The 13,336-nt window shown below is 36.3% G+C and overlaps 1 protein-coding gene across 1 annotated transcript in view; it reads left to right on the top strand.

The window, feature by feature from the left end:
- The window catches only part of LOC127853225 (runt-related transcription factor 1-like), a 49,242-nt gene that overhangs the window by 12,653 nt on the left and 23,253 nt on the right, over positions 1–13,336 (top strand). The gene's annotated exons all lie outside the window — the stretch shown is intronic.

The following is a 13,336-nucleotide window of genomic DNA, read 5'->3' on the forward strand; positions in this document are numbered from 1 at the left end:
CATACCGATATTTTTATTCATTTCTTTCTCGAGAAGTGATCCAATCTCGATGTATTGAAAACCGTAGTTCAACAGGGATTAGTTTTCGTGTCATTTTATATCTGGAAAGCAATACTTCTTTATCTACATAATGCGTTTATCGATAGTCATTCTGTCTTCCTTTTGACGACTGACTGTCTGAATACCCCGCAATTTATCTCTATGCGTAGTAGAAACATGCAGCGAATATCCCGGATTTACCAACACTACTCAGTTTTACATCTTATATGCTGTACTCATTCTTATCCAATAGGACGCAGTCATGTAGCCAATGTTCTTGGGGATTTTTAAGCCAATGGGTAATTCGTATTTATTCATTTGAGTCGATCGGCGGGAAATTTTTCCATAATTGTAAAGGCTGTTGATAAAGGTTATTTTAGTTGAAAAGGTGGGCTAGACAGCTGCGCCGAAGTACTAGCGTAACAAAGTAATGCTACGGAGAGGTTGTTGTACTTGTAACATTGACATGTTTCCTACATCCTCTGCATTGTGCACATTTATCTCAACATAACGAGTGTATCCCAAACACTGAACACTAAAACTAGCCGACCTTATTGCACCTCTAACAATGTTTTAAAAGATTACTTGTGCGCATTTCAGCTAGCATAGGTCAAATACTGTATCGCGAAAAATATACAACCGCACGTCAAACCAATAAATACAATGTACGTCTTATCTTACGTCAAATCTCACGTCAGCGCTATCAGCGCGTTCAATCTTCCGCGCGCAACCGATATAAGTCCGTAATAATTTCTCTTAAAAAAATGAATTTTTATTCGAATTTAGAAATACCGGATTTTGATTTAATAGATTTGCGTATGTTCATGTTATCAAATCGCCAGAATAATATGGGTAATTTATATAAGAACATATAATAAGGCGAGTTAGAAAATACGATCTTGCAGTATTGCAAGTATTGGCATTTCGTTGAGATGTTTGCCATTATACATGTAATGTTATGCATGTGCAACTTGTATAACCAAAACAATAATCATATTTGCGGTTTACCGTTGTTAATCGTCCAATAAACAACGATTTAGAGTTATGCTGATTATTGATAAAACAAACGAGGTAAAAACAATTAGTTGTTTATTGGTAGATAAAAAAATATTATTTGTTCTGATATTGACGTGGCAAACATATTCGCAATTAAAATTATAAATATAAATAAATATGCTATGCTACACATGTTCGCATTGCGAAAATGTAGTTATACAATTGAGCATGCTCGTTAAACGTTTTTCACGGTGACTAAAACATGTCTAAAGACATGTTTCAGTGTCATTTCAATCGGACTTATTTTAACACATGCGTAAGATCATATTTGCGTGAATTCGTACGATTAATTTCAATTTAGTGATAAGTGGTACACATCTATTCCGCACCATTAAGCGCGGGTATTCATGTTACGAATAACCGCATTTTGCACCAGTATCTTTGTTTCCCGCCAAGAGGTTATCAGTGTATTCTTCGGATATCGACTAAACGGGCGACTCACCGATTCGCTCAGTCATTCTACAAAGGAGTGGCTTAGTGCGTTTTATTTTGCGGTCACGTGCACGTAGGGCGTTTAGTTCGTCTTAGATTAATCTGTCATTGTCGATATCTGTTTTACACTTGAAGAGATTCAAACAAAAATACCTTAGTCTGCAAAACTGTATAAAAGTGCATGTAACCGACATCGAGCGTGAAAGTTTTAATATATGTCGATTGCCATTATATATTAATGTTATGCGAATTATACGTATTAAATATAACCTTTAATTACAATATTTCCTTTTTAAACATACAGTATGTAGCGTACATAAATTAACATAAATAAAAAAATACTCCAGCTTATAATATATTGTCCTACCATTTAAAGGGGCCTTTTCACAGATTTTGGCATGTTTTGAAGTTTGTCATTAAATACTTTATATTGATAAATGTAAACATTAAATTTTAAAAGCTCCAGTAAAAAAAGAAAAATAAAATTTTAAAAAGGAAAAAAAGAAGCCCGCAGCAGGGCTCGAACCAGTGACCCCCGGAATCCTGAAGTAAAAACGCATTAGCCAACTGAGTTATCCTGCCAAGCATACATAAGATGCGTATTTTCTACGTTATATAAGCAATCTTCGTAGTTTACAAATTTAAACGACAACAACAGAACTCTCCAAATTATTAAATCGTTTCGCGTTGCAACGCTTTATAATTTTTAGGTTTTTAAATTGTCAAAAGATGCATATAATGGCTAAATTAGACCATGACAAATGTTCAGTGATACTGTTTTCTCACATATATCATAACTAAACCGAAAATTTGCAAATCTGAAACAACTTTTTTCAATTTTGTCACTTTACCAAACCGTGAAAAGATCCCTTTAATCGAATAGCATTCGTAACAAAACAACAACAAAGAGACGTGGCCATGTATTTTAAGGCATTTTTTGAAGTGCGTTATTAAATGCTTTTAATTGATAAAAATTGATACACGCAAACATCGACACTTAAGACATCAATATAAAACAATAATAGAACTTAAGAAAAAAAATCCACACCTGGGATCAAACCACTGACTTTTTTTATATAAAAAGCTATCGCATTAAACACGCGACAATCAAAGATGTTACGTTAAAGTATGCATTTTATACTTTGTACAAGATAACTATATATGCAAAGCATCAAAGGGCGTCGGGAATTTCAGTGTAAAAGGCATTAAATGAAGTTACATGGAACGATTTTTTTTCTTCTGTAAATATTAATATATTGGCCGATTATTTTAAACAAAATAGAAAAAGATACTGGTATAACCATTATCTATGATTTTGTGTTATAACCCCCAAATAACCATTATCTATGATGTTGTGTTATAACCCCCAAATAACCATTATCTATGATTTTGTGTTGTAACCCCCACATATTTTATAGTTCATTTTATTTACATTGGTTTCCTTTTTTTACTGGCATCCGTGTGCAGTTTTCAATAATGGAAGAGAACTACGTAGGTTTGAACAAATCTGCTTCATCTTGTAAGCGTAATTTCATATTTTTCTCAACTTTACGAACCCCCCCCCCCCCCCATCCGCTCACACATATATTTCATGGGCATAAAACAGCATATTTATTTAAACTAAAATGTCTACATCAAAACAAAAAGTTAACATATAACACAAATAAAATAATTTGATTCTACTGGGGCTCGAACCTTGGGCCTCTCTCATGTGAAGCGAGCGTGTAACCACTACACAACATACGAGTGGCTATCCAGAGACTGAGCCAAGCAGCCGAACGGGCATCAAGCTGGCTGTGGCTGAGGCGAGAGGAGAAGAGCTGGAGGCAATCAACCAACACACAGTGACTGATCACCACTGTGGGCCCACCGCTATCAGAATGTTCATGGAAGTAAAGGGCCGAAACATTCTAAGACGGCGGAATCCATGCTGATGATGTTTGTTGAGGAGCAGTCTTAAGACTGTATTTAAACTAATTTCACCGGTTCACGTTTTTGCCCAGTCCCTGTGATCTTTTATAATTGCCCAGTCCCTGTGATCAGTTATAAATAAAAGAATTAGCTTTGCATTATTGGCAATAAATGTTGTAGCAAATGTAATAGGCACAAATGCAGTACTTATTTACACTAATTTACACAAAAAATCACCACTATGCAAGATATTCTGACAACAAAAATATATACATTGATCCGTAAAATAACTTCTCCTCCCATAAGGTCACAATATACTAAATAGTTTCCCTATATAATTCAATGTAAAAGCGACATTTTTGGGCGAAAATAAATGCAACATTTTGCACATAGAGACCCCCATAACCATACCTTTTCTTAAAGGCCATTCTAAGCGGAATTGATTTATGCAATAAAAAAGATAGGTCATGTTCAATCCAAGAAAGAACTTTACACGAATTAAAATCGACTGTTTTGGCAACTTTTTTTTCGGCCCTTTCTTAGTGGAATGTAACCTTTTTCAGTGCAAGGCTTTACTTAATTCTCCAAGTTTATCATATTTCACCTATTTATGCCCTACCATTACCTCCGAAAGATAAAACCCGAACAATAGTTTAAAGTGTAAAACATGCCTTCGAGTCAACTATGATATTTTTTTTAGAGAGTACATCAGTTTAAAGTGTAAAACATGCCTTCGAGTGAACTATGATATTCTTTTAGAGAGTACAGCCTACATAAAACAATTATTTAGTATACTGTTACCATAAGCGAAAAAAAAACGTATTACATACGAGTCGCCGCACTTCAGTGCGACGCCAATAATTTATCAACGTATTGTCAAAAATATAACGAAAGAATCACTCCAAAATAATCAATCGAGTCGCGTTTGTAACGCTATATATTTATATATATATAAATTTCTAATGAGGATAACTCATAAACGAATATGTCCTTTCAGTACGCCATTCGTGTTATTTCACTTTTTGATGTTCAGTTCAATTTATTTTTGTTTATCTGTGGCAAAAAGTTGGATAATTGACAATCTCTGACAACACCATATAAATAAAATCTTAAAGAATAAACAAAAATGTGTAAACCAAAAACATTATTTATAAAAAAAACAACCTTATCAGTTGGCTTATAAATACACTGATACACCATATCAGCAAAACCAGGATCTACCCAAATATGTTTTTCCACGTAACATGTGCAATTTGAGTACGTATGCTGTTCTTAACACTATCACAGAGGCGAAGTGTTTTAGGCGATAGCATGCAATTGTATTTCACATGTATAATGTATAGGGGTATTTATAAATATTCTACTGTGTGTAAAATATTGTCCCCTTTAATGTTGGGCATTGTGAAGATTTTAAAAATGAACATTATTGCAATATGCGTGGGATACGTATTGAGTGTGATTCCGTATGTTTAATGGTACTTTTTTTGTGTGTGTCTTCTGCATCGATCATTTCCAAAGAAACGACGTATTTTATTGATCAGGTGATTTTCCAAAAAAACAAAGAGTCTGATATGTCTAGTGTAACAGTAACAGTAACATTATGTCTTCTGTGTCCAGAGATTTCTCAATAACGATGTGTCTTCTGTGTCCAGAATATATCTCAATAACGTTGTGTCTTCTTTGTCCAGAGTTATTTTAATACGATGTGTATTCTTTGTCCAGAGTTATTGCAATAACGATGCGATTTCAGTGTAAAGAGTTATCTCAATAACGATGTGTCATCTGTACCCAAGGTTATCTCTCAGTACCAACGTGTCTTCTTCGTCAGAAGTTATCTTAATGACGATGTGTCTTCTGTGTCCAGGATTATCTCTATAACGATGTGTCTTCTAAGTCCAGCATTATCTCAACAACGATGTGTCTTGTGTGTTCAGGGTTATCTCAATAACGATATGTCTTCTGTGTTTAGAATTATCTCAACAACGATGTGTCTTGTGTGTTCAGGATTATCTCAATAACGATGTGTATTCTGTGTCCAGAATAATTTCAACAAAGATGTGTCTTGTGTGTTCAGGGTTATCTCAATAACGATGTGTCTTCTGTCTCCAGAACTATCTTAACAACGATGTGTCTTGTGTGTTCAGGGTTATCTCAATAACGATGTGTCTTCTGTGTCCAGAATTATCTCAACAACGATGTGTCTTGTTTGTTCAGTGTTATCGCAATAACGATGTGTCTTCTGTGTCCAGAATTATCTCAACAACGATGTGTCTTGTGTGTTCAGGATTATCTCAATAACGATGTGTCTTCTGTGTCCAGAATTATCTCAACATCGATGTGTCTTGCGTGTTCAGGGTTATCTCAATAAAGATGTGCCTTCGGTGTCCAGGGTGATCTCAGTAACGATGTGTATTTTTGTCCAGAGTTATCTCAATAACGATGTGTCTTCTGTACCCAGGGCTTTCTCAGTCACGATGTGACTTCTATGTCAAGTTAGTTCAATGACGATGTGTCTTCTGTGTCAAGATTTATTTCAATAACGACGAATCTTCTATGTCACGAATTATCTAAATAGCGATGTATCTTCTATGTCAAGAGTTATCTCAAGAACGATTTGTCTTCTATGTTCAGGGTTATTTCAGTAACGATGTGTCTTCTGTGTCCAGAATTATCACAATAACGGTGTGTCTTCTATGTCCATACTTATCTCAATACCGATGCTTCTTCTGTATATATGGTTATCTCATTAAAGATGTGTCTTTTGTGTCCAGAGTTATCTCAATGACGATGTGTCTTTTGTGTCCAGAGTTATCTCAATAACGATGTGTCTTTTATTTCCAGGGTTATCTCAATCACGATGTGTCTTATATGCTCAGGGTTATCTTAATCACGATGTGTCTTCTGTGTCCAGAGTTATCTCAATAACAATGTGGTTTCTTTGTCCATGATTATGTCATTAACGACGTATCTTCTATATCCAGGGTTATTTCAGTACCGATGTGTCTTCTATGCCCAGGGTTAATTCAATGACGATGTGTCTTCTGTATCCAGAGTTATCTCAATAACGATGTGTCTTCTATGTCCAGGGTTATCTCAGTAACGATGTGTCTTCTATTCCCAGGGTTATTTCAGTAACGTTGGTCTTCTGTGTCCAGAGTTATCTCAATAACAATATCTTCCATGATTATCTCAATAACGATGTATCTTCTATGTCCAGGGTTATTTCAGTAACGATGTGTCTTCTATGTCCAGGATTAATTCAGTGACGATGTGTCTTCTGTATCCAGAGTTATCTCAATAACGATGTGTTTTCTATGTCCAGAGTCATCTCAATAACGATGTGTCTTCTGTGTCCAAAGTTTTCTCAAAAACGATGTGCCTTCTATGTCCAGAGTTACCTCAATAACGATGTGTCCTTTATGTACAAAGTCATCTCGATAACGATGTGTCTTCTGTGTTCAGTGTTATCTCAGTAACATATGTTTTATTTGTCCCATATTATCTAAGTTACAGTGCGTTGTATTTGTTCAATGTTATCTCAATAACGATGTTTATTCTTTGTCCAGGGTTATCTCAGTAACGATGTGTTTTGTTTGTCTAGGGTTATCTAAATCTCGATGTGTATTCTGTGTCCAGTGTCACTCAGTAACGATGCGTCTTCTGTGTCCAGGGCCAGTAACGATGTGTCTTCTGTGTCCAGGGCCAGTAGCGATGTGTCTTCTGTGTCCAGGGCCAGTAGCGATGTGTCTTCTATGTCCAGGGCCAGAAGCGATGTGTCGTCTGTGTCCAGGGCCAGTAACGACGTGGTTCTGTGTCCAGGGCCAGTAGCGATGTGTCTTCTGTGCCCAGGGCCAGTAACGATGTGTCTTCTGTGTCCAGGGCCAGTAGCGATGTATCTTCTGTGTCCAGGGCCAGTAGCGATGTGTCTTATGTGCCCAGGGCCAGTAGCAATGTGTCTTCTCACTCTTCTGTGTCCAGGGTTATCTCAATAACTATGTGTTTTCTGTGTCCAGAGTTATCTCAATAACGATGTGTCTTCTAACTTCAGAGTTATCTTAATGACGGCGTGTCTTCAGTACCTTGGTTGTATCTAATTTAAGATGTGTCTTTCGAATGAAGTGGCATTTCATTTACGATGCGTCTTTTTATTTATTTAGTATATTCTTCGTAACGACGTATCTTCTGTTTTAGTGGTAACTTCGTAATGCTAAGTTTACATCTGGCCACGATCTCCCCGATTAGCCAGAGGCTAAAAAATCGGGGAGCTCTACGATTAAATGGTATACTCCACGTTCTGTTACGCTTCCTTACGAAATCAGCACGTTTTGTTGCTACGATCGAGCCCACGATTTGCATCACGTTCTGTTACGCTTTGTTGCGATCAACACGATTGGCTTCCACGCTCCACCACGTTCCGTTACGTCCTGTTAAGATCTCCTACGACAAAGCCGCTTTGTTGCGATCTCCTGCGATTTGACCTACGATTTGAGATTAGAAAATGGTGAAATTTAAGTTTGATTTAAAATCTGCCCCGATGCCCACGATGTCCCCGATTCAACCACGTTGCGTTACGCTCCCCCACGATCACCCCGATTCGACTCTACGCTCTGTTACGTTCGCCACGATGCTCTGGAATCGGGGACATCGTGGTAATCGTGGCCAGATGTAAACCTAGCATAACGACGTGACTTCATTATTATGTGGTGGATCAAAATAGATTTGTCTTTCATATTAAGTGATATTTAATTAATGAGAGGACTTATTAATGCAGTAGTAGCAATGCATCTGATATATCTACAACATTTATGTAACGTTGTTTCTTATGTATTCAGCGTTAATAACGCAATAACAATTTGTTTTCTGCATGCATGGTTTGCGCATGGTTATGAGTAACAATGTGTACCCGGTGCTAGTCTCAATAACCACGTGTCATCAGTATCAAGTGGTATCTAAATAAAAATGTGTCTTCAGCTTTAATTATCTCAATAACAATTTGTCTGCGATATTCAGGTTCATCTCAGTTAAGGTTTGTTTTAAGTTTCCATGGTTATGTAAAAAAAAGATGTGTACATAACGATGTGTCTTCCGTATGCAGGGTTATCTCAATAGCGATGTTTCTTTAGTATCGACCGTCATTTCAATAACGATGTGTGCCCAGGGTTATCTCAATAACGATGTGTGGTCAGTATCCAAGATTATCTCAATAACGATGTGTGATCAGTATCCAAGTTATCTCAATAATAATGTGTGATCAGTATTCAAGTTATCACAATAACGATGTGCTGATCAGTATTCAGGGTTATCTCATTAACGAGTTTGTACATTATCCCGGGTTATTTCATTAACGATACTTGTTTAAAATCCCGGGTAATTTAATTAACGAGTTTGTTCAGTATCCAGGGTAATCTCAATGACGGTTGTCTTCTTATCTTTTTGTTTCCCAGTAACGATGTGTCATCAGTAACCAGCACATTTACGTATGATTTGGGCTGTATGTACCCAGCGCGTTCTTCTGTATTTCCCGTGTTATGCGTATTGTTTGAAAAAGGGACTATGGCGAATTGTTATTCTAAGTCGTTTGTTTGTATACTTGTCCGATTATTTGGAGTCAATTGTTGACCACATTGGAGATTGCAACGAGCAACGATTTCTTGGCATTTTATACCCAAGTTCGCGTACAGGATACACAATTATTTTTGAGCTTACAAGTGAAGCAAGTAAGAGACGTTTTTGTAACTTATCTCTCACAAAGAATTAAGGGGGGTCCTTGCAAAATCTTGATGCGAAAATTTCGCTGAATCTAGAACTGCGGTTTGGCAAACGTTTCAGCTGTAAACAAAATCATATAATCATAAATACTAGTAATGCATTATGGAAGATTACAGCTGGTGCTGTATGTTAATTTGTTATACAGCTCCTCTGTAATATCTGTTTGTGTTTGAGGCTGTGGTTAAGACCAAAGCCGCCAGAATAGTAAAGTAGCTGCAGTAGTAATATTAGTAGCACTATGAACATTATAATAAGAATTGGTTTTGTTAGTTACATAAGAAGAATAATATAGGAAGTATAAGTATAGTTCTTGTATATGAATACTAGTGGCCAATATAGCGCGTTTATGTGATTACCTGAGGTTATACGTGTCTTCATTCTATACAATAACGCACGATTGTTGCTAGCGTATAAATCATTCATGTAATTGAACTTTACGCTACCGGAATTATGAATTTTTTCATGCGTACCACACAATACTAATAAGACAATCATCATTATGGTGCGAAAAACGATGTGGTTACATGTGAATGGTGTACGAAACCCACAAACGCACTTACCACGTGCATGAAGCGTCTCCATCGTGCGATTCTTACACCGTATATTTTATTTATGTTGTCACGATTTCATTTTAAATGCAGCGATATCTGGTAAACAACTGAACATGAATTATTAGAAACAAACTTATTAACAAACCGTTTCAATAAAACTACGCACTGTTATCATACAATTGAGATTACATTTCAATAACACTACGTACTGTTATCATACAATTGGGATTACATTTCAATAACACTACGTACTGTTATCATACAATTGAGATTACATTTCAATAAAACTACGCACTGTTATCATACAATTGAGATTACATTTCAATAACACTACGTACTGTTATCATACAATTGGGTTACATTTTTCACATCAGACAAAACATGTGCATTAAGCATTTAAGGACATTACAGTATCAAGATTGATATGAGTCGCGTTTTGAGAAAACTGAGCTTAATGCATGTGCGTAAAGTGTCATCCCAGATTAACCTGTGCAGTCCGCACAGGCTAATCAGGGACGACACTTTCCGCTTTTATGGTATTTTTCGTTAAAATGAAGTCTCTTCTTAGCAAAAATCCAATTAAGCCGGAAAGTGTCCTCCTTGAATGGCCTGTGCGGACTGCACAGGCTATTCTTGGACGACTCTTTGCGCACATGCATTAAGCCTCGTTTTATTCAGAACGCGTCACATATATGCTCCCCATAAGCTATGCTTAATACACTTATAATACTTATAATCGCGGTTGACGGTCCCTTTAATACACTTATAATGCTGTGTATGAGATTCGACACTTCAAGACGACTACCATGTGCAACTATTACAAAATATGACTAAGCTAAGCTATCACACTGTAATAATATGGCATACACAAATATCCTTTTTAGACTATTACATGCAGCTATGAAGCCATCACCCTTATACATGCTGCCATGACATACTATGATATGCTGAAGGACATACAACGACATGCTGACACGCCATACTTCGAGATGCGGGGATGAAATACTACGACATGCTGCCATGAAAGACTACGACATGGGGCCATGACATACTTCAACATGTTGCTACAGCAGACTAAGAGATGTGGCCTTGAAGGGCTACGATATGCGGCGATGACAGACTACAACATGAGGCTAGAACACACAACGACAGTTGGTTATCGCAGACAAAGACATGCGTGAACAACAAACTAAGACATGCTGCCGTGGCATTCTACGAAATGGGGACATGGCAGGCTACAACACGCGGCTATGACAGAAAAGGACACGTGCCTATGACATAATAAGATATGCGACCATAACATATTTCTACACGCGGCTATGACATACGAGTACATGCGGCTATAACAGACTACGACATGCGACTATGGCACTTATAAACTTTAACACACGATTATAGCACCGCATTACTAGCACGTATCACACTTGTAGACTTCGACATCCGGATACACGATTATCGGATTATGATATCGCCCATGACATTGTGAGACTAACCCAGACGCGTAAGACATCATAAATCGAATTCAAATGTGACTCTGACATGAAGTCATGGGACTATCACGCTATTTTATGTGACTACGATTAGCTGGTTTTAACCCTTTCAGTGCGGGAACCGAATTTTGAAGGCCTTTGCAAACAGTTTGGATCCAGATGAGACGCCACAGAACGTGGCGTCTCATCAGGATCCAAACTGTGTTCTGTAGCGTCTCATCTGGATCCAAACTGTATGCTATTCTGATAGTATTCTTTGAAAAAAATCGAAGAATATGCTAATTTTAGAAATTCAGCAGACGACATTTTAGCAAAATACAAATTTCCCAGCATGCAAAGGGTTAATAGGATGTGCTGACTGGAGCAGAAGAAGTTGACATTCCATTGCACGTCTTTTTACAAATAAAAATACTGTTTTCATTTTTAATTTATAGCCATAAAGTAAAACAGACATTTTTTCATATATCAGTTTATTTAAAAATCTTTCTTGTAAACATGAAATTAATTAATGTAAGCATTTTAAATAATAAGTTGCACCACCTGTTTCAAGGAAACAAAACAACGAGCAGGAAGAAAGTGTCACCTATTAATGGTTTACTTTAAGTGTGTGCCTAATTAGAAATGGTTTATTGCTATTTCATTGGTCGATGCACTGTTTCCTCAAATGCGCTATCAGTGGCCAGGGTCCGTGTTTACAAAGTTCCTAAGGATAAGTTAAGGAAATTCGTGAAATTTATAAAATTCTTCAAGTCGTTGGTAATTTCTAATGATAAATTAGTATTAATGCAATATTTTGTAAGCAGAATTGTAAGCTTAAATCTTTCACCGTGCCAACTATTTACGTATGTATATAAGATTGACAAGAAACCGAACATTTTAAAACTGTGGAATCTCAAGTAAGCTTTAAGCAAAAACTGGTTGACAATTTTCCTATGAAATGTTAAAAAGGCAATCTCGAAATTAGATTAAGTTCAGATTTGTATTTGGAACTTACTTATTAAAAGCTCGTTTTCATAGCCTCTTATAGAAAGACGTAACTTAAGTCGGACTTCAAGCTACCCATGGCCGAGGACATGCCAAACAATCGGCAGACAAATAGAGTGTTACTTTTTGAATAAACAAGATAACACTAAAATGACGATATTTTATTTTCTTTGAATTTATGGAAAATTTATTTACTTTGTCATCTCTAATTAAACGGTGTTACCATAGATTAGAGTTTTTCAGGTCTTTACTAATGGCGTAAATAAAGATCGGGTGCCAGAATAAAGGCAGTACGTCCATGTTTGATGGAATCAGTATATATGTGGTTGTAGTGTTTCATGCTTTCCGCAAATAACTGATCGCGTAATAGAATAATATTGTTGACAAATCATTTTTAGTATCATCTATTTTTCCATTTACGTTAATAATGTAACGAAATTAAAGAACAACACACGACTACTCATTACTACATTAGAAAAAAAGCCGCAACAACAAACAAATCCTAACAGCAAACATCTTGTATACGCATCTTTTCGGTTTCTTGGATGGATTCCTTTTGCCTTTTTTTCTGCTCAAATTTTAATACTTCTATAGGCTTTTGAGTCGAACGTTTTCATTTCACATAACTCAACCACGTTATATCACGGTCATGAACAATAATCATGCATGGCATCAACATTTCCGACATCGAAAACTATAAAAACACAAAGTATGCATACAAACAGAATCCTTGAATATCAAAAGCTGTGTCAATGGCAATGCTAGTGAAGTCTGAAACATATAACCAATAAACAATGAAAAAATACAACAGCATTAGTTTTTATTATTGAATCTAGAAATTGTTTAGTACTTTAGTTTATATAACTAAAAACATGTTCGTTTAAAATACGTTTGCTTTAGGGATCTTTTCGGATTACTTGATCTATTCTACAAAGCAAAGCAACCACTTATTAAGACATGTAAATAGATTTATTATTTCAAGATAGTTTTCATGTGCTTATAGATGATATGCGGACACATACACCCGTAACCGTATACTGTTCTAATGGGTCTCCTTATAACAGCGACATTGTTCCACATTTGAAATAATAAAAATATATTTGA

Source organism: Dreissena polymorpha, chromosome 12 (genome assembly GCF_020536995.1).
Source record: "Dreissena polymorpha isolate Duluth1 chromosome 12, UMN_Dpol_1.0, whole genome shotgun sequence".
NCBI classification, from domain to species: domain Eukaryota; kingdom Metazoa; phylum Mollusca; class Bivalvia; order Myida; family Dreissenidae; genus Dreissena; species Dreissena polymorpha.